Below are 25,745 nucleotides of genomic sequence, written 5' to 3' on the forward strand. Positions count from 1 at the left end.
AGGGATGTAGCATCCAGATGACTCTGCCCCAGAGCGCCATGATGCCACACGGTGCTCCACCCGGCAAAAGACATCGTGGCGCTCCTCCGGCACTGTATCCATACGACGCAGGAGTACTGCCAAGCTGTGTCGGTGTGACTATGTCGCCCTTTCCAGGGCACAAAAAGAAGCCACTTTTTGATGCTCCTTTTCGCACCCTGGAAAGGCCAGGCTGGAGCTGCGGTGTGCAGTTTGAATTAATATCATTTAGCATCCTTGGAATAGTTTAACTATATTCCTTCAATCGCATTGTTCCAGTGAAAAAGTAAATACAGAGGCTAACTGCAAAAGCAGGTGAAACCACCAGATGAGACTATTTTCAGAAACACAGGAGAGGCCTGATGTACAATTCAGTGCAGCCAATATTATTTTCTGATTAGTGCCAAAAGTTGTGGCCAGGATTACTGACTGAGCACTCTGGGGATTTGTTCATGATTTATGGTCTCCCTATACAACCTACGCACACACATATACACATATACAACACACGGATGCATTCTCCTTGTACAACCCACTCCCTCTATAGAGGATTCCATAGGATTCATAATCTAAAACTTTATTCTGCTTTTCTTTAAGAAGCAGTGTTCTCGCACGAGCAGGAAATGCAAAGGCAGGCCACGTCCAGATGGTACGTGCAGGAGACAGCAGCTTCAGCCACATGGGGTCAAGTAAGGAATCACCCACCAGCAGGCTTCTGTGAGGTGGGTCGCTTAATGTTTCATGCACCTGCCCAGTGTCTTCAGAGTGACTGGCTCCACTGACCGTTGAAGGCAGGTTCCTTCCTAAGTCACATACATCCCCAAATAGGGAAAGCACTGCATATATGGATTTTTCTTTTAAAAAAAAACAGTTTGTGGCCCAAACCATGTTCTGATTTTTTTTCACATACAAAGACCCTTTCCTCTCACTCAACAAACAGCTCCACCCAACTAATAACCTCATTTGTCTGTTTACCACTTCCTAGAAGAAGCCCACTCAAAAGGCTGTGCAATCTCAGAGCTGAGGAACAGTTTTAACAGTGCACCAAACAGTGTATCAGAGGGCACAGAACACAAAATGGCAAGGGCATCAAGCAAGCGAAAAAGAGACCAGTACAACTGATCGCAGCCACTAAATTGAGTCAGGAAACAGGGACAGGATCCAAATGCATGGGTGTCACAAAATGCAAGCAACCCCCACGACAAATTCTAAGGCTTCCATATTACCTTGGTCAGAGCCAGTCCCACCAGGAAGCAACATAAGGCAACCAGGGGGAACACCCTCGTGAACTCTCTGCTTGCTGCCCTGCACTGGAGGAAAGAGCTGCATATGTTATACAGCCTTTCTTCTATGCCAGGTGAATGGGACGATGCTATCCACTGTCTGTGCAGAAATAAGATTCAAGTGCCAAATCCACTCTGCTTCTGCTGATAGTCTGAGGCGTGGGCACCATCTTGTCCTTCAGGCAGTAAAATATTTTTGGCCAGTTCTGTCTGAGCAGGTACAGAGGAATTCTTCCCACACCGGTCATTTAGGAGCTACAGAAAGGCTGTATATTTGGGGGATTAACAGGAAAGGCTTGCAGATAAAATTTGTTTTATTTTTAAAATTAAATACAGGCGGCCCTCCATAGTCACAGATTTTTATCCACAGATAGAACCATTCACAGATTATATATATAAAATCCAAAAAGCAAATCTTGATTTTGTCATTTTATATAGGGGACACCTTTTCACCATTATATGTAATGGGACTTGAGCATCTATCGATTTTGGTATCCACAAGGGATTCTGGAACCAAATCCCAGCAAATACTAACGGCCCATTGTATAAACCCTTTCCATCATACAAGAAGGCCCCTCTTCCTTTCCCTTTCCTATACTGCTTTCATAGATCATCATATTCACTAAAAAGTTCTCAATGTTGAGCATCCTTTTCTCCCCCTTATTTTAAAGTCTGGTAACTTACAATGAAGTGACCTTGGGCAGGTCACATGCTCTCAGCCTCAGGGGAAGGCACTGGCAAACCTCCTCTGACCCAATCTTGCCACGAAAACCCTGTGATACAGTCACCTTAGGGTCCTTGTAAGTCAGGAATGACTTGAAGTCACACAACAACAGCAACTTACAATGAAGAGTGAATACTTAGAGATAGCATCACAAAGGTATCCCATTAGCCACAGGCTGTAGTCTTCCATTTACAGGACATATATTTTAAGCTTCTTTGTAAGATCTTGCAAACATGTTAGTACCCTGGTTTAAACCCCAACTTAGTTTTGAAAGCCTACAACAAAAACTACATATTAAGATCTCATACCAACTGTTGTGTTGCTTTCCCTTTTTAAAGGCACTTCCCAGAATACTGGCAGGGGTGAGGAAGGCAGCGAGCAGAAGTCACAGCACATGACACATGCACATGGCAGGCTTATTAAAGGGCAAGGGCATATTTTGTGAACTGACACAGCAAAATTCCCTATGTGAATGCAGAACAGCAGCCTGCCCTCAGCAAAGAGTGTTTACTCAAACATGAATCCTTGGCTTCAATGAGATGCTACATTCCTTGCCTAGGATGAACAGATGTAAAAGACAACTAAGTTCTGATGCCCAGGACTAGGTTCTGAGAGGGGCAAGAAAAACTGTGCTACTGACGTTGCTTCAGCCACATAGGGAACAAAGGATCTACCAGAATCTGGTCCTCCTTTGTCTAGAAATACTCTTCACACTACACAATTGTAGCACTATGATTCCATTTTTAACTGCCCTGGTTCCATCAGAGAGAGCACTGGAGAAATAGGCTGCTCAAAGTTGGCAGATTTTTACTTCCTTTCCTCGCCACTACTGCACAACTCTGGAAAAGTCCTATATACCCAGGGTGGCCAGATGTCATAACTGCAAAGGAGAACAAGGCATGCAAAATGTAGTGCATTCAAGAAAAACAAAGGACATTGCAAAATAAAAGTTAAAACATTTATATAAATATAAATTCATGTATCTTAGTCATGCTCAAAATGGAGGGCATTTTGCAATTCCTCCAGGACAGAAGGCTGAAATGTAGGGCACCTCCTGGAAAAGGAGGACATCTGGTCACCCTATATATATCACTTCAGCTGCCACGGCAACATCCTATGGCACCATGGAACTTGTAGTTTGGTGAACCACTAGACCTCTCTGGCCGAGAATTCTAAGCACCCTCCTAAACTGCAAATCCCAGGATTCCATGGCAGGTATAGTAAAATACAGTACTATAATTGTGTAGCACGATCTTGTTGAACCCTCATCTCTAGCAGGCCTTTATTGTTTGTTGTTGTGTACTTTTTAAGTTGTTTCCAACTTACGCCGACCCTAAAGCAAACCTATCATGAGGTTTTCTTGGCAAGATTTATTCAGAGGTGGTTTGCCATTGCCTTCCCGTAAGGCTGAGTGAGCATGCCTTGCCCAAGGTCACCCGGTGGGTTTCATGACCAAGCAGGGAATCAAACCCTGATCTCTAGAGTAACAGTCCAACATTCAAACCACTATGCCACATCAGGTCACTCCCTATTAGGCCTTGCCAATGGTCAGGTATGATGGAAGTGGTACTTCATAAAACAGAACAATGATTCTCAACCCTGGGCCTTCCACATGTTCTCAACTTCTACTATAAGAATCCTTGACTGGGCTGGGTGGGACTTCTATATCTAAAAGTCTAAAACATCTTGAGGCCCGAAGACTGGAAACCACTAACCTAGAACAATAGTTCTCAAACTTTTGTCCTCCATGTGTTTTGGATTTCACCTCCCAGAATTTGTGACCATTGTTCAAACTGGCTCAGGCTTCTGGGAGTTGAAGTCCCAATACCTGAGAGAAAGGTTTGAGAATCACTACCCTAGAAAACACACATCTTTCTGTTGCAACAAACTACATGAGAAGATCAGTAGATGTCCAGTATATTCCAGAACGCTTGTGAGCTGAGAGGCAATATATAAATACTTTAAATGAATGTTCTAAAGGAAGTCAGAGGGTGGGTAGAACTGTACCACTTTTAAAAACTCAAGAACATTACATTTCTGAATACTGGCTTCTGACACTTCAAGTTAAAAACCAAACCCTATTAATCTCTTGAAAATAATAATTGAAATAGAACTGTCAGTGCTAATTCTTTGGCAGCTCAAGGGCAGACGAAGACAATAAAGAAGAGCAAGGCTGCAGATGCCCAAAGGCCCCAGAGGAATGCCTTAAGTAGCCAAATGTTATAATAAGAGGTTATCCCACTAATCCTTCCACAGCAGTCCAATACTACAGTCTACAAAAACTATCCCCTTTGCAACAACCAACATCCTGCATTGATCCAAGTGAGTACAAACAAGACCAGACATAATTTGGAGAGGGGGTGGAACAGGAGGAACAGCTTAGACATTCCCTAGCAACCAACAGCAAACTCTGAGGATGCCTGGTATCATTTTTTTAGTTAAATGTTAAATCAAGACCCCATTCAAAACATACAAGACATCCTCCTAAATGCAATCTTATCTACAGAGTGTTTGTAGATGCAAAGGAACTGAACACAGAAAGGCTATATGCCTAAAATTCTCCACAGTAATCACATACTTTAAAAAGAAAGTCCAATATCATTTAAACCAGAACCACTCCTTAATCAAGTGAAAAACAACAATGAGTCCCAGGGCACCTGAAAGGGCACCATGGTATAATACATTATACCATGAGCTTTTGTGGACTGTAGCCCACGTCATCAAATGTAATGTAAAGGAATGGCAATTGTAGTTCTAAGTCAGTGGTTCCCAAACTTTGGTCCTCCAGTTGTTTTGGACTCCATCTCCCAAAATTCGTGACTGTTGACCAAGCTGGCTGGGACTTCTGGGAGTTGAAGTCCAAAAACCTGGAGGACCAGGGTTTGGGAATCACTGTTCTAAGTTAACATGTTTGTCAATTAATTCCCAGGAAACCAAGTTTCTATTACATGAAGATGTTATTTTTCTATACTGAATTGTTAGGATCTTCATTCCTGCTTTGGATTGATTCTTTCCTCTTCTCAACGATAACGGAGTCATGAAATGACAGCTGCCCAAATTAGTTCATCTTCCAGTGCCAAAGAACAAGTAGGGGAGCCAGCCCATTCTTAGGATACCATGTCCACTGTTTTCAGCGTTAGCACTACCCTGAAGTAACTACAGAGATGGCAGCAGGAGGGGAAAGGCCACATGTACAGCATGCATGAAGGCAATATAACTTTAGAAAATCGGCTGCCCAAGCTGGTAGATTTTGTCTGCTTTCTCTCACCACCAGAACACAAGCTTGGAAAAAGTGCAACTACTGGCACAATGCACATAATGATACCAGCCCACAGGTTTCAAAAACACCGATCTGGAAAGCACAGTATTTGATACCAAAAAGTATCCTCCTTGAGGTTTCAAAGTACTTTGCAAAAGTTTTTTTTTTCCTTAGTAATTACTACCCTGTAAGGTAAACCAATACTCCTAACCTGTGATTTCATTAAGAAACTGAAATCAAGCATCACTCATTAACAGGGTTGCCAGGTTAGGACTATCCCAGGACCAAAAACTAAGAAAAAGGGATTTGTGATGTCAAGCATCAAATGCAGATGCACAAAGTATGTTGTTCAAATAAAAAACACCACATATAACAAATGACAAAAACACATATACACCAATCTCAAGACAGTACTAAGAATCCTTCCCGTTGCCTACAAACTGGGGATCAGGGGCCTGGCTTCCATCAACCTTTCTGATTAATCCAGTGCTGAAGTAAGCATTGCCTGAGCACCTAGCCATGATTGAGCAATTGGAAGCATCTCATGAGGAACTGCGTTCTTCTAGTGTAGGCTTTGCCTTTCAGTTTGGCAGTAATCTGAATTAAGAAAAGAGCAGAAAAGAGTACACACACTCACAGGATGCTCCTGTTTGACATACCATGGTTAAACAAACCGTGGGAGGAACAAGTATTTCACAGTAGAACACCTGCTTTGCATGTAGAAGGTCCCAGATTCAATTACTGGCAACATCAGTTAGAACCAATGTTCAGCCACAGAATAGATCTCTTTCAAGGACTGCAAGAGACAGAACAGATGATACTGAGCTAAATAGTCCACTATTTCTAAGGCAGCTCCCTATAGGCCTTTGTGATGTGACATATGGACGAAGGGTCAGAGTCTGTGCTTAAGCTGAAAAGTCCTCAGTTCAACTCTCAGCTTCTTCACTTAACCGCAATATTATAGTGTTCTCATTATTATTACAGTACTAACTTGATGCATATAAAAAACAAGGAGTTAAGTAGGACAGTCTACATTTAAGATATAAAGGGCTTGTCCATTGCTCTCTTAGCAAAGTGTTCCCTGAGGGAAGGATCATTTTTATTCAAACCCTTTAAAATAAATATCAACATGCAACCTCACTTGCAAGGGAAGAAAGAAGGTGCAGATAATACAGTGCAAGTCTAGTAGTTCCTCATTTTAAGCAGCAGCCATATGTTTTTTTTTTTTTTTGCAGGTACCGTAAGACACATGTTTTTGTTTTTCCAGATAACTGTGATCACCCTAGTAGCCATATGTTACGGCAAATAAAGAGATCACAATTCTCTGGAAAAACAAAAACATATATTGTAGAACCTTAAAAAATGATGTAGGTTTCTCATGTACTATTTAGAGAGAGCTAACGCTACCTTTTTGTCAGCTCATTCATTAAGCTCATTCTGCCAAATGAGCATTTGACCCTCACACTCATTCTACATCACAATCGACAAGACCAAACTATTACTGTTAAAACCAAAATAATAGCAAAGTGACTCCTACTTTACATAGCTACCCTATTGCAAACTGCAGCAATTAAAGTAATCTTCACTCACAATCATCTCAATGGCTTGTCAAAGTTTGGGAGGGGGGGTGGGAATCCTGAAAGAACTATCAAACTAATAGCATAATACTAAACATTTAAAATGAATACTATGACTGCAAAGTGTCCAGGACTTGGTTCTACTATACAAGTACAGATGCCGAGGATGAAGATACAAAATAAAATTTGTTGCTGTTGTGTGTCTTCAAGTTGTTTCTGACTCTAAGGTGAACGTATCATGGGCGTTTTTTTCAGATGGAGTTTGCCATTGCCTTCCTCTGAGGCTAAGATTGAAACTTGCTTAAGATCACTCAATGGGTTTCTCTAGCCAACCAAGGATTATTCTGTTTCCTAGAATTCTGGTCTGGTACTCCAACCACTATACCCATGCTACCCTTGAAACCCCCCTTTACATCTATATATGGTTGTCACACCCTCCCTTCTCAACGTACAAATGTTCTCAATGAATAAAAATATTTTGTTTATTTAGTGTGTGCATTTTCATTCACACATTCATGTATATTCATATTTTAACATTTTATAAGGAAATAACATAATTCAAATTAGAACAGTTTTATTTAAGTAAATTCAATATTTAACTTAACTTATGTGTAAATTTTACACATAAAAATGTTGGGGAACAGGAGGAGGGAGGGGGTATCATGGCGTCCAAGTCCTGCACCCTCCCTTGAGCAACTCTCAAATTCCCCTGGATGTCCTGCCCCACCCTTTGAGAACCACTGCACTACACCACATTGGCTCTCAAGAGAATAAAATGTGCCATGTGCCTTCAAGTCACCTGTTGACCTATGGAGAGCCCATGAATTTCATAGGGTTTTTTTTTTTTAGGGAAGGGCCTGTACAGACAAGCCAAAATAAAGCTGCTTCGGGTCACTTTGGAGGTATGCTGTTTAAATAACACACGCATCTTAAGAGGCCAGAAGCTGTGCCAAAGCTGGAGTGTGGCTTTCACGTGGCTTCTGACCTTTAAAGAGGCATGTGTCATTTAAACAGCATACCTCCAAAGTGACCCGAAGCAGCTTTATTTTGACCTGTCTGTACAGGCTCTAATATTCAGAGATGGTTATCCTTCCTCTGAAATAGCCCACAGCACCTGATATTTGCTGGTGGTCTCCCACCACAGTACTAACCAGGGATGACCCTGCTTAGCTTCCAAGATCAGATGGGATCTGGTGCCTTTAGGGTATTGCTAAAAACCATCTTCTCTCCTTTGGGAATCATAAAAGAGCTTATATTGCTTTATTTCCCCAAGGATGTTTGCAAGACCAATGATCCTGTGGCAGCAAATAATAAAAAGCCTGGCATTGGTCTTCCAAATCCACTTTGGATGTCATACTAGGAGAATCTAGAGATTTCTTCCAGCAATATATTAGGTGAGATAGAAAAATTGGGCAATAAATTTGGTAGTCTTTAAGAAAACACTGAACTCTTGTCTTTAAAGTAGGCATATCACTCCCACAAAAACAAAAACAAAAAAGAGAAATGTCATGCAGATGCTGATTTAAAGCAACAGCAAGGAACGACATAAAAAATCCTGCAAAGCAATCATCCTTCTTTTGAATACTTAAACATAACACTGCTTGTGGGTTGGGATGGGGATTCAAGTGCTCTTTTCCCCTCCCTGTTGATAGTACCCCTAAGTAAGTCTGCAGGTGAATCCTCTTTAAAGTATTTGGCTGTCCTGTATGGGAGGCCTTCAAATTCCCTCAGCATTACTTACTTGAATCACACTGAATAAACAGTCTCCACCCATCACCTACTTCTTTTGTCTATAGCAGCTATTCAGAGAGAGCTACCTTTATTGACTGCAAGGTAGGTTAGCATGAAAAACTGGAGAGGTCGTTGGAACAAGCTGCACTAGAAAAACAGACATCCTGCTGGAGGCAACCAAATCCACAGGCAACCCAACTATGATAGGGTGTCATCTTAGATTCACTGCACTGGCCATGAAAATACTCCCATGGTCCAACTAGCAAGCCTACCTTTACAAGTTGGCTTATATGCACCCATTTCCCAGTAAGGAAGTGCCTTTTGCAAACGGCACAATAAAAAAATATTTTTGCACTTTTCATGGTAGAATAATCACTGTGGGGACAAACCTCCAATGAAAGTTAAGAATGCTTCAATAGGATTCAGAAGAATATATTTTTGATAAGATAGTGCCAGGTGGAAAAATTAATGCAAGAATAATGCTAGGATGCCTTCATTTGACAATTTCTGCCACAACAGCTGTTGCCATCTTCAATAATACATGGATCCACTTTTAAACCATTGCCTGTTTAATATCAGAAACTGAAATACAATTGAAGGTGGCAACTTTCTGAAGATAAATTTCCATTGTAATAGGTATAATAGCAATAGAAAGTACATTTCTATACCGCTTATCAGTGCACGTAAGCGGTTTACAGTTTGTAAGCTAATTGCCCCCAACAAGCTAGGTACTCATTTTAGCCACCTCTGAAGGATGCAAACCTGAATTGAGCTTGAGCCCTTGGCTGGTATTGAACTCGCAACCTTGCAGTTTGAGAGTAAGTGGCTGTAGTATAGGCATTTAACCATCTTCTAAGACTATGGCCACATTAAGACTCCTTTCATTTTTAGTGTTCGTTATTCCAAAGCTAAAAATGTTCCATCATGCAGAACTGATGTCCTTTGTTACAGAACCCCAAGATTCAAAACATAGCTACCCAGGGTTTAGCTATGGCCAGTCATGCATACTCATAACCAATGGCCATGCTGACCAGGAGATTCTGGTAGTTCTTGTTCAATAAAATTAACTCTTCCAAGCTTTTCAGATACCCAAAGCAGCACTGTTTCAGCATGTTCCTCATTTCATACAAATGGGTCAAGCACACCAAGTGCAAGCCTACTTATTTCTCTGACACAAGAGGCTAATCTTTCCAAATTCCAGCCGTTCTTTCATATCCTACAGAACAGCACTCCCTCATGCTCTACCTCCACAGAGATGTTTTCAGTATGAACCAACAGAAGATTTTGAAGTTCCCTAAAATCCCACAGTGAAAGTCACCACAGTATGATATCAAATACATCACTCTTACCAGGACTCTGGTGATTGCCCTATAAAAATAAATGCCACACTCTTAACCAGAAAACAACAGTGCCAAGAAATCCACCAAAAATCAACATGACAATGGTCAATAGTAGCCAAAGTAATGCAATTGGTAGAACACAGGTTTTAGACACAGAAAATCCATATTATAACCTTTACAGCTACAATGCTAATTGATTTCAGATGTGCCAATGTCTCTCAGCCCAAACTGCCTCAACATGAATATTTGTGAAGCTAACATGATGCTCAGAGCATGGACAAAATACAAAAACAACAAATAATATACAAGCAGAGAACCTATTTTTCCTCTGTTCAATCTAAGCCTCACTTAATGTAATAATAATTCCACTTAAAATTATCCATAGACAACAGTAATCTTTAAAAAGTGAAAATCCCAGTGCAGCCAACATTTCAGATATGATATCAGAAGTATCCTAACCTTAATGCACATATGCCTTTGCAATATCTTAATACAGAGACTTTACATGTTTGGCAACTTTAAATAAAATTTTATTAGGTTAAAAACACAACACAATCACAAAAACTGTTTTAAATCTTCATTATATGTTTTAGTTTTAATTTTTCTTGCCACTGCCATGAGGACTAGATATAGTAGGTTTCTGAAACGACTCTACATGTATGATAGCTTAGAAACACAATTGAAAACTAACAACACACAGCTTCCTAATATAGCACTAGAATGTCTAAGGTAGGCCACAGTTCTGAACCACTCTATACTTTCTACACTTTACCTTTCAATTAGATTGTGCCATTTCTTTCACTCCTTTTTGGCTTACTCAAGATGCTTGTCATCAAGATTACAAATAAAATATAAGGGAGCAGGGTGAATAAAAAACATAAAGCAGTTCCTACCTCTTTCTATGCTTTTGGTTGTTCTTCAAAAATGCACTTTATATCTGTAAAGGAAGAAAGATAATATACATTCATGTGAGAAGCTGTGAAAAAATAGGTGAATCAATTGTATATGATTCCTTATTTGAAAACTGAACATTGACAGAACTTGGAAAAGTTACTTCCTTGAATTGTAACTCACAGAATACCAATGATGACCCTAATTGGAGGATTCTTTCAGCTTTATTCCAAAAGGTAAACTTTCCAATATATAATAATTCCCTTGGTAGAATACCATCATTCATCCAATGCAAAAGAACTTGAGGCAGAAGGCAAAACTGTTGAGAATGTCAGTGGAGGTACACATCATGATTCTAAGAGCACTCTAACATTCTTTGTGCCCTACACAAATCTTACTGCTGTTTGAATGAAAAACATTACATTCCACCTGTGTTTGAACTCACTACATTAGCCAGTCCTGGAGGGCGTCAAGGGGGAGAAAAACAAAAATTAAGGAATTTCTCCATTAAAGATATCTGATCTTTAAATGTGATGTAAGGCATCTATAAATGCTAAACTGGAGACAAGCATATTCTTAACACATTTCCTGATGGGTTGTCACTATTAATCTAAACATATATTTATAAGGAAGGGTATTCTACTGGTTTATATGGAAATCATCTCTAAATCTTGTTTTTAGGAGCAATGAGTAAATCTCAGTGAACTCAATTGAACTTAGGTTTGCAGGACTGCAGCCCAAGGCACCTATTCTTACTACACTTGCTATAGTATAAAGTCCACTGGACTCAGAATTACTTATTTCCAAGTAAACACTGAAATTATTAGGATCAGAGTGTCATTAGTACTCTGAATATATACTGCTTTATAAAAATATAGATTGAAACAATGTGTTGTGTCATTATTTTCAAGATATTTAGCTACAGGAGTTTATTCACACTAAAAATCCCTAATCGTATTTCCAAATATAGAACTTTAAGTACTAGGCTTGTGTTTTGTCTGATCTGAAAGTTAGAGATGTCCAACTTTTAATTAAGAACAAATGTAATTTCATTTTATTTACACAAGGAAAGGAACAAGAGAATGAATCCCTGATAGATGCACTTGGGTTAATTTTAGCATCCTTCTGTTTAGCTGCTTAGCAACACTTATCCTATGACCTTCTACACACCACCTACTTTCGCAAGGGATAACAAGTACAACCTCAGAGATCCAGCAATGATAGCCAGTCTTGACTAGCTATGCAAGACTGCCTAAAATCAGCTACTGCTGGAGGAAGAAAAAAAAATGCAAACACATGTTTCTCTCATAAAACAACTTCATTAATAAGAAAAGAGGGGTGGGGGATATAATCTAAATATAGGGTCATCTCAGGAGTAAAATGATGGAAATCCATAAAACATGGGAGGCATTTAAAAAAAACACATCTGCCTTTAGGCCAAAACAGATTAACCAAAGTCCCTAGTAACATATTAAAAATTCCCAGTTTTCACACCTGAAGTTTTATTTCAACAGGCTCTTGACCCTCAAAAACCAAAACTAGGTTCACCGTCTGATGTAGAGATGCAGGGATGGATGCACCACCTGTATTATATGATTAAGAAAAGCCTAACTGTACTTAGGTCCATCCATATGCAGCCTGTTTCATTTTCTTAACATTAATACAAGGTGTGCCTGAATCTGAAAACTTGGCATTAAAACAAAATTATAAAAGTAAAAAACTACATTTTAATAAAAGGCCACACTTAAGTCTTTAATAACTTTAAAGATTATTAAAAACTGCAAGTAACCGAAATGGAGCACATTACATTTCTAAGCACAGATAGCTCCAAACCTATACTTTTAGTGCCGATTAAAAATGTTACATTTGTATGTGGTTGTGATTGCTGTGAGACAGAAAGTACACATCTACAAAGACATCAGCTTCTGGTCAATTGCCCTGAAACAAGTAAAACCATTAGGTGTGTCTTAAGTGAAGGATGAAAAGAAGTGTTGTGGTAACTTGATTGATTGGATGATGGAGCCATGCTGTTTCTGAGTTTCTAACACACAATGGGGTCTATTCTCCAAGGGATGTACATAACACCAGTTGATGCTAATGGGCATTATGCAGACACATCAAGAGAAGACTATACCTCTAAGCCTTCAAAGGGAAAAAATAAAACCCTAAAACAAATATGGCTGGTGTAATCATGAGTCACTGGGTACATCCCTCTCTCCTGCATGTGTGCTTACAAGCAGCATTAGGCTCTGGAAAGAGAGCTGGCAAGTTTTGTTAACCCTTCTCGAACCAGAGGACATCTACTGCCATCAACTACTAATCCGGCAGATCAAGTACTCTTAACAGACCAACTTCATTGTTACTGGCATTATTGGCAAGGCAGGGAAATCAGTTGTCTCGCTTACTCCAGTTCACACAAACGTATTTTTCTTTTCCTCCATCAATGGGCTGGCAAGCAACTGTGGTAACCACAACTGATCTGGTCTACAAGATAAGGCACACATACAAAGCACTGAGACTTAAATGCTCTTTCCTTGCCTAGAATTCAACTAACTGCCTTTTCAGGATAGATTACACTAGGCATGGGTCTCCCATATGGCAAAGATACAGTGGGGCCCTTAGTATCTGCTGGAGCTTGATTCCAGGACCCAATATACGTGGATGCTCAAGTCCCAATAAATACAGTGGTGTTCCTTATATAAAATGGCAAAATTAAGGTTTGTTTTTTGGAATTTATATATATTTTAAAAATATTTGCAAGTTGTGGATGGCTGAACCCAGGGATAAAGAACCCATGGATACAGAGGGCCAACTGTACCTGCTTCAGATTCCTTCCCTATATACACACAAAAAAGAAAAACCCCAAAAAGCCGGTTGTCTCATCCCAACAATTTAGCACTGAGAGGTGCAACCTGACAGGCAAGTACAGTGGTTGAAGACTAGCAGCTTCTGTGAACACTTTTAACAACTCACAAACTGATATTACAATGACAGACTTTTTTTAAAGCCTGACATCCTGTAACCATCTACAGTGGGCTCCTGGTATCCACTGGAATTGGTTCCAGGACCTCCTGTGGATACCAAAATCCGTGGATGCTCGTCACATTAAATACAATGACGTAAAATGGTATCCCATATATATATGGCAAAATCATGATTTGCTTTTTAGAATTTATAGATTTTTAAAAATATATATGTTCAAGACGTGGATGACTGAATCTGTGGATAAATAATCCGTAGATTTGGAGGGCCGGCTCTATTTTAAAAAGTAGATAAAAGTACACCAGCATGATGCAGTAGTTTGAGCACAGGACTATGACTCTGGAAACCTGGATTCAAATCTCTACTCAACCATGGAAACCCACTGGGTGACCTTAGGCAAGTTGCAAACTCTCAGCCTCAGGGGATGGCAATGGCAAACCCCCTTTTACGAAACTTGCCAAGAAAACCCCACGGCAGGTTGGCCTTAGGGTCGCTGTAAGTCAGACAGGACTTGAAGACACACAACAACAACACCACATCTTCTCTCTACCCCCCCCCCACGCCATCCCAACCCCTGGAAGTGCGAGGAGGGCAACTATCCCTCCTGCGGCTTGCTCTGAAGCCGTGTTGGGTTTCCTCAAGGAACGCAAACTGCTCATCCGGATCTCATCTCTCTCTCTGTTTCTTTCTCTCTCTCTTTTTCTCTGGCTCTATCTCCTGGCGAAGCAGTTAAGGAGCAACAGAGGGCAAATCTGCTGAGCCAGGAGAAAAGGCTGGCCCTCCCTTTTTATAACCTATCAAGGATGCATTTTGCAAAGAGAGGGAGAGATAGGATAACCAAGAGGTAGGGTGGCTGGGAGTGGGAGGAGAGCAAGCAAGAGCAGAGAAAGAGAGATGATGGGGGGTGGAAAGAGAAACAGAAAAAGAGAGAGAGAGAGAGGAAGAAAGTAAAGGTCTAAGCAAACTTATCAACTGACATGACAAAGTTCAATCCACCTCCACCATCAACAGGCTGTTCCAGCTCCTCCCTGCAGAGAGAGAGAAAGACACACACTAAACTTTTTCAGCATCCTCTGCCTGTCTTTAACTCTGCCCAGCAACGAGATGCGTGTTGCCTGTTGCACAACTGTGGAGGGAGGAGGGAGGAGGGTGATGGAGGAACCAGTCAGCAACCACACTTTTTTTTCTCCTTCCTCCAACCCTTTTACTCTTCTCCTCCTCCTTCCTCCACAAAGTTAAGTGGAGGAAGCAGCAACACTTTCCTCCTTTCTTCCTGGCCCCAGCCTCCATCATTTTTCCAATTCCGGAAAAGTTTGCTCAAGTTGCATCCAGCGGCCTTGGGTCCTTCTTTGTGCGCATCAGAGACACACAAACACACTCCATGTTGTTGCTTTGCATCCAAAGGCTTGGAAGGGGGAGGGAAGAGGAGCTGAAAAAAAGGAAGGACCCAAAGGATGATGGCTTGTTTTCCAAGAAGAGGAACAAGTTCATCATCCCTTCGCTTACTTGTAGGAGAAGTTATATGGAGGGAGGCAGAGCAATCTGCCTCTGGAAGAAGGGCAGGAGGAGAAGAGGAAAACCCTTTCCTCGCCTCTTAGCAACGATTAAGGTCGCAGTTTCCTAAGAGACGAGTCTCGACTAGTCGAGAGCAACAGGGAGGGAAGGAAGGAAGAGGCCAGGGAGGAGGGTTTGGCAAGAAGTTGGATGGAGCAAGATGGGGATGGGATGGGGAGGGTGCCTGATCAGTGGCAAACCTCCTCTGCACAAACCTGGCCAAGAAACCTCCAGGAAAAGGTGGCCATATGTCAGGCACACCTGAAGGCACACAACTGCCACCATCATCCCCTGGCTGGGGAAGGAGGCAAGGAGGAAGCGCTGGACCAGCCAAGCCAGGATGGGCTCCAAAGGTCTCCCTGGAAAAAGGAGGAAGGAAAGGAAAGGGCACTGTCTCCCACTTTGGCCCAGACCCTTGTGACCCAGAGTGTGGGTGCCTTTCCTTGTGCAAGCCACAACATAAACACATATATGTGCCCCTGACACACCACAAGGGGGGGATCTGGGGGTCCCAGAGCCTGGCACCCAGGACCCACCGCCTTTCCTAAAAGGACACAGTTTGAAAGGGCCCCCAAAGTTATCCAGATGGAGTTTTGGCACCTTTATGCAGCAGGGCCAGGGAAAGGGAAGGCGGAGGGAGAGAAGGCAGGCATGGACTTGGAAAGGATCCCCCTTCCTTCCTTCCCTTTCCCTCCTTCTTTCCTTCCTTCCTTCACTCTTTCCTCGCCTCTTTATTCCCCTTTTCCCTTCCTTCTTCTTTTCTTTCCCTTCCTTCTTCCTTTCCAACTTTCTTTCCTTCCTTCCCTTTTCTTTCTTTCCCTCTTCCCTTCTTCTCTCGTTCTCTCACTTTTTTCCTTCCCTCCCTCCTTCCTTCTCTTTCCTTCCCTCTTTTCCCCTTCTTCCTTCCCTCTCTCCCACTTTCATTTCTTCCTTCTTTCCTTCTCTTTCCCTTCTTTCCTCCCTCCCTCCCTCTCTCTTTCCTTCCTTCCTTCCCTTCCAAGGAGGGCTGGGGAAGCAAAGGAGGACAAGAAGTACCAAAAGTGCAGAGAGCAAAAACAAGAGAGGGGGGGGGAGAGAGAACAGGCGGAAAAAGTTTGCAGATGCCCAAAAGAGACCTTTCTTTCCACAACAACAGCAGCAACTTCCCCCCCAAAACGGCTCGGTGGTTCCTCCCTGGCCCGGCTCCTCTACCTTGAGTAAGCGGTTCCACTTCGGCTTCAAAGGGGGGGAAGACTAGGAGCCAGGCCATGTCCTCCTCAGTGGCCCTCCATCTCCTCCATCCTAAGCCCTGCTCCTCCTCCTCCTCCTCCAAGGAGGCCAAAGAGAAAAGTGGAGGAAGGAGGAGGAAAGAGAAGAGAAGAGCCAGCAGCAGCAGCAGCAGCAGCAGCAAGTGGGATGTACTTGAGGAAGCGCCCAGGCCAATTGGGTTAAAAGATGCTGCTGCTGCTGCTGCTGCTGCTCCTCTTAGGCCCATCCGAAGCGCTGGTTAAAAATAAACTTTGCTGTAGGAGGGAGGGAGGCAGGCAGGGAGAGATGATCTGGATGAATTCCTCAGCTCAGACACGGTTTAATATGGAGGAGCATCAGGTCCTCCTGCTGCTGCCTCCAGGCCCCTGGGCTGCTCCTGCTCCAAGGGCTGCTGGGTTGGTACAGCTGGCAACTGGGGAGAAGGAAGGGGAGGAAAAAGTTTGAGGGAGAGAGAAAAAGAAGGGAGGCAGGGAGGGAGGAGAGAAGGAAGGAAAAGAGAAAGAAGGGAGAGAAGAGAGGGAGGGAAAAGTCGAAGGGAAAGAGAGGAGAGAAGGAAGGAAGGAAAGGTGAAGGGAATGAGAAAGGAGGAGAGAAAGAAAGAGAAGGATGGAAAGGAGGGAGGAAGGAAAAAGTTGAAGGGAAAGAGAGAACGATGGCGAGACAGAAGGAGAGAAGGAAGGGAAAAAGAAAGAAGGATGGAAAGGAGGGAGGAAGGGAAAGAGAGAAAGAAGGGAGGGAGAGGAGGGAGGAAGGATGGAAAAAGTTGAAGGTTAAGAAAGGAGGGAGGGAGGGAGGGAGGGAAAAGTTCAAGGGAAAGAGAGAAAGAACGAGAGAAAGAAAGAAAGAAGGAGAGGGGAGTCTGCACCAACCTTTCAGTAGCAACAGCATCCTCCTCTCCGGCCAACTTTCCCCAACTTCCCTCCCTCCCTCCCTCTTCCTTCCAGAAGCAGAGAGCCCTGCTGCTGCTGCTGCTGCTGCTGCTGCCACTCCTGGAGAGGACCTCTCCTTCTTCTTCTCCCTCCTTCCTCTTCCTCTTCCTTAAAGCCTTCCAAGCCAAACCAGTCTCTCCTCCTTTCCCTAGTTCTGAAAACTTTCTTTAAAAACAAAGCTGTCTCTTGTGGAAGTCCACAGGTGAGGAAAGGCTGGGGGGGGGGGGGGTAAAAAGTTGTTTCTCCGTCCCCTGGTACTTACTCCTGCGTTGCTCTGGGCTGAGCAGCCAAGGTCCATCCAAGAGAGGAGGATGAGGATGGCAATGTGCGTCTCTCTCTCCAGGGAAGAAGGGGGTCTCCAAAAGGGAGAGGAGGAGGAGGAGGAGGAGGAGGGAGAAGAAGGGGAAGAGATGCACGGAAAGAGCAGAGAGAGAGAGGAGGAAAGTTGTCCCGGAGGAGGAGGAGGAGCAGAAAGGGGGGGGGGGAATAGTAGGAACCCAATTCAAAATGGCGTTTGGATGGATGTGCAAAGTTCATCAACTCCCCCAGAAGTTCCCTGCCCAGAAGAGGAGGAGGAGGAGGAGAAGGGGTCCAGTGTGGCTTCCACTTGGCTCCCTCCCTCTGTCTCTCAGACCCCTCTCTCCCCTTTCCTCCGACCCCCCTCCTCCTCCCCCCCCCGAAGGCCAGGCGTCACGTGGGGAAGGGATGCGGGGCTGGGGCTGGAGGGGCAGCGCCTCACGAGTCCCTCCCTCCCTCCCTCCCTCCCTCCCCAGCCACGCAGAGCACGGAGGGCAGCCTCTCCCCTCCTGCCCCCGACCCCCGCAGCAGCAGCAGCACCAGCAGCATCCCTCCCGCCTCCAGGCAAGGAAGGCGCCCCTCGCTCAGCAGCAGCCACCAAAAGTTCCCTTCCTCCTCCTCCTCCTGGTCTTCTTCTTGCTCCTTCTCTTCTCCTCTGCCTCCCCTTCTTCTTCCTCCTCCCTCTCTTCTTCTTCCTCTTCTTCCCCCTCTTCTTCCTCCTCCTCTTCCTCCTATCACTCTTCTTCCTCCTCTTCTTTCTCCTCCTCACCCTCTTCTTCCTCCTCCTCCTCCTTCTCTTCTTCCCTCTCTTCTTCCACTCCTTCTGTTCTTCCCTTCTTCTCCTCTTCTTCCCCTTTTCTTCTTCCTCCTCTCCTTCCTCTTCCTCCTCCTCTTCTCCGTCCTCCTCCTCTTCTTCCCCCTCTTCTTCAGCCCCTTCCCCTTCTTCTTCCTCTCCTTCTGTTCTTCCTCCCCCCTCCTCTTCCTCCTCTTCTTTCCCAATTGCTCCAGGCCAGTGTCATAACCACCTCCTCCTTTGACCAGACCTTTTCTGTCTGTGTCTCAGGCTGCATCCACACTGCAGCAACAATCCACTTTGACCCCACTTTAGCTGCCCAGCATTCTTGGATTCGTAGTTTGTGGTGGCACCTGAGCTCTCTTGACAGAGAAGGCCTCCACTCCCAAAACTACAACCCTCAGAATGCCATGGCATGGAACCATGGGAGTTAAAGCAGTCTGGAAGTGGATTATTGGTGCAGTGCAGCCTGAAAACCTCAGTGCACAAAAGTCTGAATTAGACCACAAACCCTCATTATTCCTCCCCTTCTTCTTTTCCCCATATTGTATTGGAATTAAATCTTTTTTGTGAGGGGGACCTTCTGGCCAAGAAAACTCCCTGATAAGGGTCACCTTAGGGTGACCATAAGTCACAAATGACTTGGAGGCAACCAACATTTAGGACAGAGAGAGAGAGAGGGAAGTTGCCAGACTAGAGAGTGGCTTGGTGGTCATGTACCATCTGGCTGCTGCTGTTGCTGCTTCTGGTGCTATTCCCCTCCATTACAAGAGGAAGCGATGCAGAGACAGAGAGGGACTGTGGTGTGTTAGTGACTGATAAAGGGATGCAGACGGCGCAGGAGCGTCTTTGAAGGCGGCCCTCGCTCCCTCTCTGTCTCTCTGTCAGCTTAAGCCATTGTCAGCCAGGTGCCATGCATGTACCCTTCAGCCCTCTGTCTGTCGCCTAATTGAGGAGAACAGGCCAAAGGAGAAGGCTCAGGTTGTGGCTGCCACTTCAGCCTGGAGCAACAAGTCCCACCACATTGGGCAGACACACTTGTGACCTTAGAGACAACTTCGAGACACCGTCTGGAATCTGTTGTCATCTGCCTTCAAGGCATTTCTGACTTAGGGTGACCAGGGGTTTTCTTGGCAAGATCTGGTTCAGAGGTGGTTTGCCTATTGCCCTCCCCTGAGGGAAGCAGATTTCCTGGCCAACTTGGGAATCAAATCCTGGTCTCCAGAGTCATAGTCCAAAACTCAAACCACTCTCAGTACCTTTGGAGACAAACTGAGGGAAAGCAGTTGTAGCATGAGTTTTCCTAGACTTTTTGTTGTTGTTAATTGCCCTCCAGTCGATCTCAACCCAGGGCAACCCAGTGGTCACATACCTGTGACCTCCCTATTAGAATCCATCCATCTTGCATGTGGCCCTCATTCTGCTTTCCTCCACCTTTACTAGCATTATTGGTTTTTACAATGACTCATGCCTTCTCATGATGTGTCAAAAATATGGCAGTCTAAATTTTGTCATTTTAGCTTCCAGAAAGATTTCTGGCTTGAACTGCTCTAGGGGACCCATTTGTTTGTCTTTTTGGCTGTCCACAGAATCCTCAGCACTCTTCTCCAGTACCATATCTCAAATAAATTGATTTTCTTCCTACCTTCTTTCTCAACTGTCCAGCTCTCACATCCACACATGGTAATGGGAAATACAAATGGCTTGTATGATTCTAACTTTTGTGCTCAATTGTATATCTTTGCATTTTAGGGTCTTTTCTAGCTCTTTCATAACCCTTTTCTAATTTCCTGGCTGCAATCCCCATTGCTATCAATGTTTGATCCCAGGTATGAGAATTCTTTTACTATTTCGATTTCCTCATTGTTTACGTTGAATTTATGTAAATTTTCCATGGTCATAGATAAACAGCTGGAGTACATGTATGTATTCCTTGGCTGATAAATAACCATCCAGAATAGCAGTGATAATCACAGTTTTTAAAATTGGATTACAAGGTTATTATTTCCCATGGAAAAGTTGTGTACAGATATATAATTATGCAAAAGTAAGACTGAGAGACAGAGACTATTAAAACATCTCAAGCAATTCTAATTGTTCATGGAAATTTAAGTGCTCTCTCTCTCTCTCTCTCTCTCTCTCTCTCACTATACACATACACACACACACACACACACACACATATATATACATAATTTAAAATTTGAGGTGGGATTAATTTCAATGTACTCTTTCTCTGAATCACTGCAAATGGTGCCAAGCAAGTTATGAACATAAGCTTGCTATCTCTAAAATAGGAACATGTGTTTTGAGAATAATAATAATAAAATAGTCCAGAGTCTTTCATTTATAGTTTCATATATTTAATGACACAATTTGCATAGATAAGTAAGAATCTGTGTTCGATACCAAAATTTTGTGTCCAAGCTAAGCTAAATGGATGCTCAGCAATTACATTATGGCGGGTTACAGACCGCCTATTTGGGGCGGGCTGTACCCGCCCCTTTCCCCGGTGTATCGGGGCCTCAGCTGATAGAATGGCAGCCGCTGAGGCCCCGATCCGCCGCTTTTCAGGCTGCGGGGAAGCGGCAAAATGCCGCTTCCCCGCAGCCTGAAAAGGGGTGTCCTTGGGGCTTCAAGCCCCAAGGACACCCCGTGGCGGCGGGGAGGAGGAGAAAGGGGCTGCTTGGCCCCTTTCTCCCTTGCTTCGCTGGGTGCAGCCGTCTGAAGGCTGCGCCCAGCGACGCAAAGCGGCGCCGCAAACCAGGAAGGAGCTCCGAAACGGAACTCCTTCCTGGTTCGCGCTAAGGGCGCACTAGGCGCCCTGGCGCGGAGCGAGGACGTCACGTCTGCGCCGCCCCGTATAGAAGCGGCGCGGCCGTTACATCCTCATGGCAGTGGCCGTCTGGAACAGCTGCTGTCATTTTTTACGAGCAGAGCGCGTATTAGGGTTAGGGAGATGCGGAAGCACCACACCTCCCTAACCCTAGTACGCGCTCTGCGCGTACTTTAGTGGCAGTGTGTAACCCGCCCATGATATATAGAATAATGTAGCTTACAGTCAGATATGATATGTATGTTTGTATTTGTAAAATAAATTTTGCAACCAGTTTTTGCTGTATTTTATTTTTGACTCTGAGTGTTGCATTTCATAAGCTTGGGACACTTTCATTGGTTCACATGAACAAGCCTTTACTTTACAAGTGGGGCCCGTGAGAAAATGTACTTTGTTTTTGGATTGAGTCATGCTGTTTTGGATATATAGGGACCAATACTTGGAGAACTCAAAATGGGGGCTTGGTGGTATGTATGTATTCCCATGGTGGATTATGTATATTTTTAGAACAGAGTTTGTGGCAAATATGAGACAGGAAACTGTAATTCAGTGGTAGAATGGAAGGCCTATGATTCAGTCTCTGACAGCTCCAATTAACATCACAGAATCATAGAATCATAGAGTTAGAAGAGAACACCAGGGCCATCTAGTCCAACCCCATTCTGCCATGCAGGAAATCTCAATCAAAGCATCCCTGACAGATGGCCATCCAGCCTCTGTTTAAAGACCTCCAAGGAGGGAGAGTCCACTACACTCTGAGGGAGTTTATTCCACTGTCGAACAGCCCTTACTGTCAGGAAGTTCCTCCTAATGTTGAGGTGGAATCTCTTTTCCTGGAGCTTGCATCCATTGTTCTGGGTCCTGTTCTCTGGAGCAGCAGAAAACAAGCTTGCTCTCTCCTCAATATGACATCCCTTCAAATATTTAAACAGGGCTATCATATCACCTCTTAACCTTCTTTTCTGCAGGCTAAACATCCCCAGCTCCCTAAGTCGTTCCTCATAGGACATGGTTTCCAGACCCTTCACCATTTCAGTCGCCCTCCTTTGGACACGTTCCAGTTTCTCAGTGTCCTTTTTGAATTGTGGTGCCCAGAACTGGACATAGTATTCCAGGTGGGGCCTGACCAAAGCAGAATAGAGTAACACTATTACTTCTCTTGATCTAGACACTATACTTTTATTGATGCAGCCTAAAATTGCATTGGCCTTTTTAGCTGCCGCATCGCACTGTTGACTTATGTTCAACTTGTGGTCTACTTGGACTCCTAGATCCCTTTCACACGTAGTTTCATTCAGCCAGGTGTCCCCCATCCTATATCTGTGCATTTCATTTTTCCACCCTAAGTGCACTATCTTACATTTCTCCATGTTGAATTTCATTTTGTTGGCTTTGGCCCAGCTTTCTAGTCTGTTCAGGTCATCCTGAATTTTGATCCTGTCCTCTGGAGTATTAGCTATTCCTCCTAATCTGCAAATTTGATCAGTATGCCCCCAATTCTGTCCTCCAAGTCATTGATAAAGGTGTTGAATAGCACTGGGCCCAGGACAGACCCTTGTGGGACCCCACTGGTCACTTCTCTCCAGGATGAAAAGGAGCCATTGTTGAGCACCCTTTGTGTTCAGCCAGTCAACCAATTACAAATCCATGTAATAGTTACCTTGTATAGCCCACATTTTACAAGCTTGTTTGCAAGAATGTCATGGGGAACAATGAAAATGATTTCAGGTGACTGGGCTGAGAAAGATCTAGGCCTCAGAGATCTTGAAGAACTGCTGGTAGTTCAAGTAGCACTAGCTGGACCACTACTTTGATGCAGTACGAGGCAGCTTCCTATGTCCACCTGCCTATTCTGGTTGGACCAGGAAGAAGAGGTAACAACCTATACGTCCAACCAGTACAATTAAAAGGAAATCTGATGATAACCCATGTTACTGAGTACTCCCCCACTGTCTATTTTTATTATTATTATTTTTATTGGATGTAGGTTGAAAGTTACAAACAAGCTATTTGTCATTGTTTATCATCACCAATCTTATATATCATGTTACATACAGGGGAAAAAAGAAACCTAGTAATTTAACAACCAAGACATCCTCTTGTTATTTTTTTTCTTTCCCCTGATATTTACAAAAAGAAAAAGAAAAAAGACAAAAAGAGTGTAATAATCCCAGACAACAAAAGTGTAATATTTAATAAAATATTTTTTTCTTTTTCTTCTACTCCCCCACTGTCTAATATGTCCCATCTCAATTTAGAGTGGCCTCTTAACACATTGCATCATCCCATAAAAAAGATGCAATTTGCATAAAATGTGCATATGCTGATAAATAGACAGATTGAACTGAGGAAAAAATGCTATAATTTAAATATCAATACATCTCCCCTATAGTGGGGAAAATGTGACTAGGTGTGGCTTATGCGCCTTCAGGTGTATTGTCCAGGTGCAACTTTAAACCCACTCCCCCCCCCCCCCCCATTTTGCTCTTCAACGAATTGGACTGGCCAGTAGTTCAGGTGGAAGATGCTTGCAGACTGAGAGATGTCTTTTGATAGTCCTTCAAACAGAGGACTCTCTGTAGAGTCAGACACATGGTCACCCCACCTGAAATTCAGTTGTTTTCCTCTTGAAGACAAAGAGAAAGAATCATGCAGTACCCAGATGTTGCTGAACTGCAGCTTCCAACATTTCTTACCATTGGCTATGCTGGCTAATGCTGGTGGGAAATACAGTCCATCCTTTTGTTGTCTGTTAAGTTCAGTTTTCGAGCTGAGGCAGGGACAAGATGCAAGCAATATTCCTCTTGGTGAGATTCAATATATCCTGCCCTCCACCCTTTAGGAGAAAGGAGGCCAGGACTGGGATATGCCAGGAAAGAGAAGGATCCACCTCCTACTGGAACATTTTTTCTCCTTTTCCTAAGAAACCAAACCATTCAAGAAAAGTACATCATTTCTGCTCTCACAGGTGACACACATTAGCCTTGCCTTGCTGTAACTTTCTTACCTGTCCTTCCTCTGACAGGAGCCCAAGGAGACTAGGAAATTAAGACTAGGGCATACAAGTTGGAAGCAAACCTAGTCATTTTGCTTTCCTGAAGCAAAGAGTAGCCTGCCTATTCCTTCCACTCATATCAACAGGGATGAAATTGTTGGAGGTCCCAGCGACACGCTATGTGAGGACCTCACAGAGGGCATTCTCTATCGTGGCCCCAAGATCTTGGAATAGTCTCCCAGATGAGCTTCGTTCCACCACAACCTTAGCTCTTTTCAAAAAGAATCTGAAGACGTATTTCTTTTCCCAAGCCTTCCCACCGTGAAAAATCTTCTCTTACCCCTTTTCATTGATGACCCCGGACTATATATATCGATTTCCCCTTCCATCTGGCCCTTTTGTCGTTAGTATTACTATGTTGCTTTTAATGCTGTTTTTAATTGATTTTATTGGAATGTTTTTATAAATAATTGTTCACCGCTTTGATCAAAATTTTGGAAAAGCAGGTTACAAATAAACTATATTATTATTATTATTATTATTATTATTATTATTATTATTACTTGCAACTTTATACAGAAGCCAACTAGAGTGACAACTGACTCTTGTTTCAATGATGCCAGTAGAGCAGCATCCTCTTGTCATAGATGCAGGTAGCAGGCAAATTTACAGGACAATCCATTGACACACACAGCTCTGTCCTCCCACAACTAACCACTGCTCTTCTCATTTCACTCAGTATCTACTGCCTAAAACAGCTGTTTTCACTCAGCATCTGTTGGCTAAGACTCCAACTAATGGTAGAGTCTTGCCTGGTGTCAAGAGAAGTGCTTCCTTACGTTGCAAGTTGCATTCTTCCATTACTTTCTCCACCTATCCACCTCAAGAAGCACAAAGGGTCAGTTGGTGCTGGGGTTCTTAGGAGACCTCCTTGTTTACTGGGGTGAATTTCATCTCAGCTGCCCACAAAGTTTTGATATAGCTGCATTGATGCACAGTCAGAAAACATGGCTTAGTGACTTGTGAAACACAGAACAACAACAAGCAAACAACTCACGTTAAAAGTCCCAGCATATCCAAAATTGATACTGTAGCAGGTAGAAGCATGGCTTGGAAATGTTACTTTTTGGACTAGCCATGGTGGCTGAGGTGTTCAAGGAGCCATGGTTCTAAAAGTAGTGCTTCCATGTTCTTCCAAAAGGTTTCAGTAAACAATACCAAACTATGCAAGGACAAAGTAGCATGTAATGTATTATTTCATATTTATTTATTTAAGGTAATTGGGACT

The 25,745-nt window shown here is 43.4% G+C and overlaps 1 protein-coding gene across 5 annotated transcripts in view; it reads right to left on the reverse strand.

Moving 5' to 3' along the window:
* The window catches only part of RREB1 (ras responsive element binding protein 1), a 169,409-nt gene extending 151,578 nt beyond the window's left edge, over positions 1-17,831 (reverse strand). For 2 of the 5 annotated variants that reach the window (XM_089516683.1, XM_089516689.1), the window contains exons 1-2: positions 16,551-16,663; positions 10,826-10,869 (exon numbers count right to left, since the gene is read on the reverse strand). The gene's annotated coding sequence lies outside the window, so the exon portion shown is untranslated. Of the gene's footprint in view, positions 1-3,740; positions 3,820-10,825; positions 10,870-16,550; positions 16,664-17,476; positions 17,538-17,798 lie in introns of those variants that run through there. The other 3 variants (XM_089516686.1, XM_089516685.1, XM_089516687.1) reach the window with 3 other exon arrangements.
* Between the last annotated feature and the right edge of the window lie 7,914 nt (positions 17,832-25,745).

This window comes from Sceloporus occidentalis, unplaced genomic scaffold (genome assembly GCF_023333645.1).
Source record: "Sceloporus occidentalis isolate IW3139 unplaced genomic scaffold, rSceOcc1.0.p SCAF_3, whole genome shotgun sequence".
Taxonomy (NCBI): domain Eukaryota; kingdom Metazoa; phylum Chordata; class Lepidosauria; order Squamata; family Phrynosomatidae; genus Sceloporus; species Sceloporus occidentalis.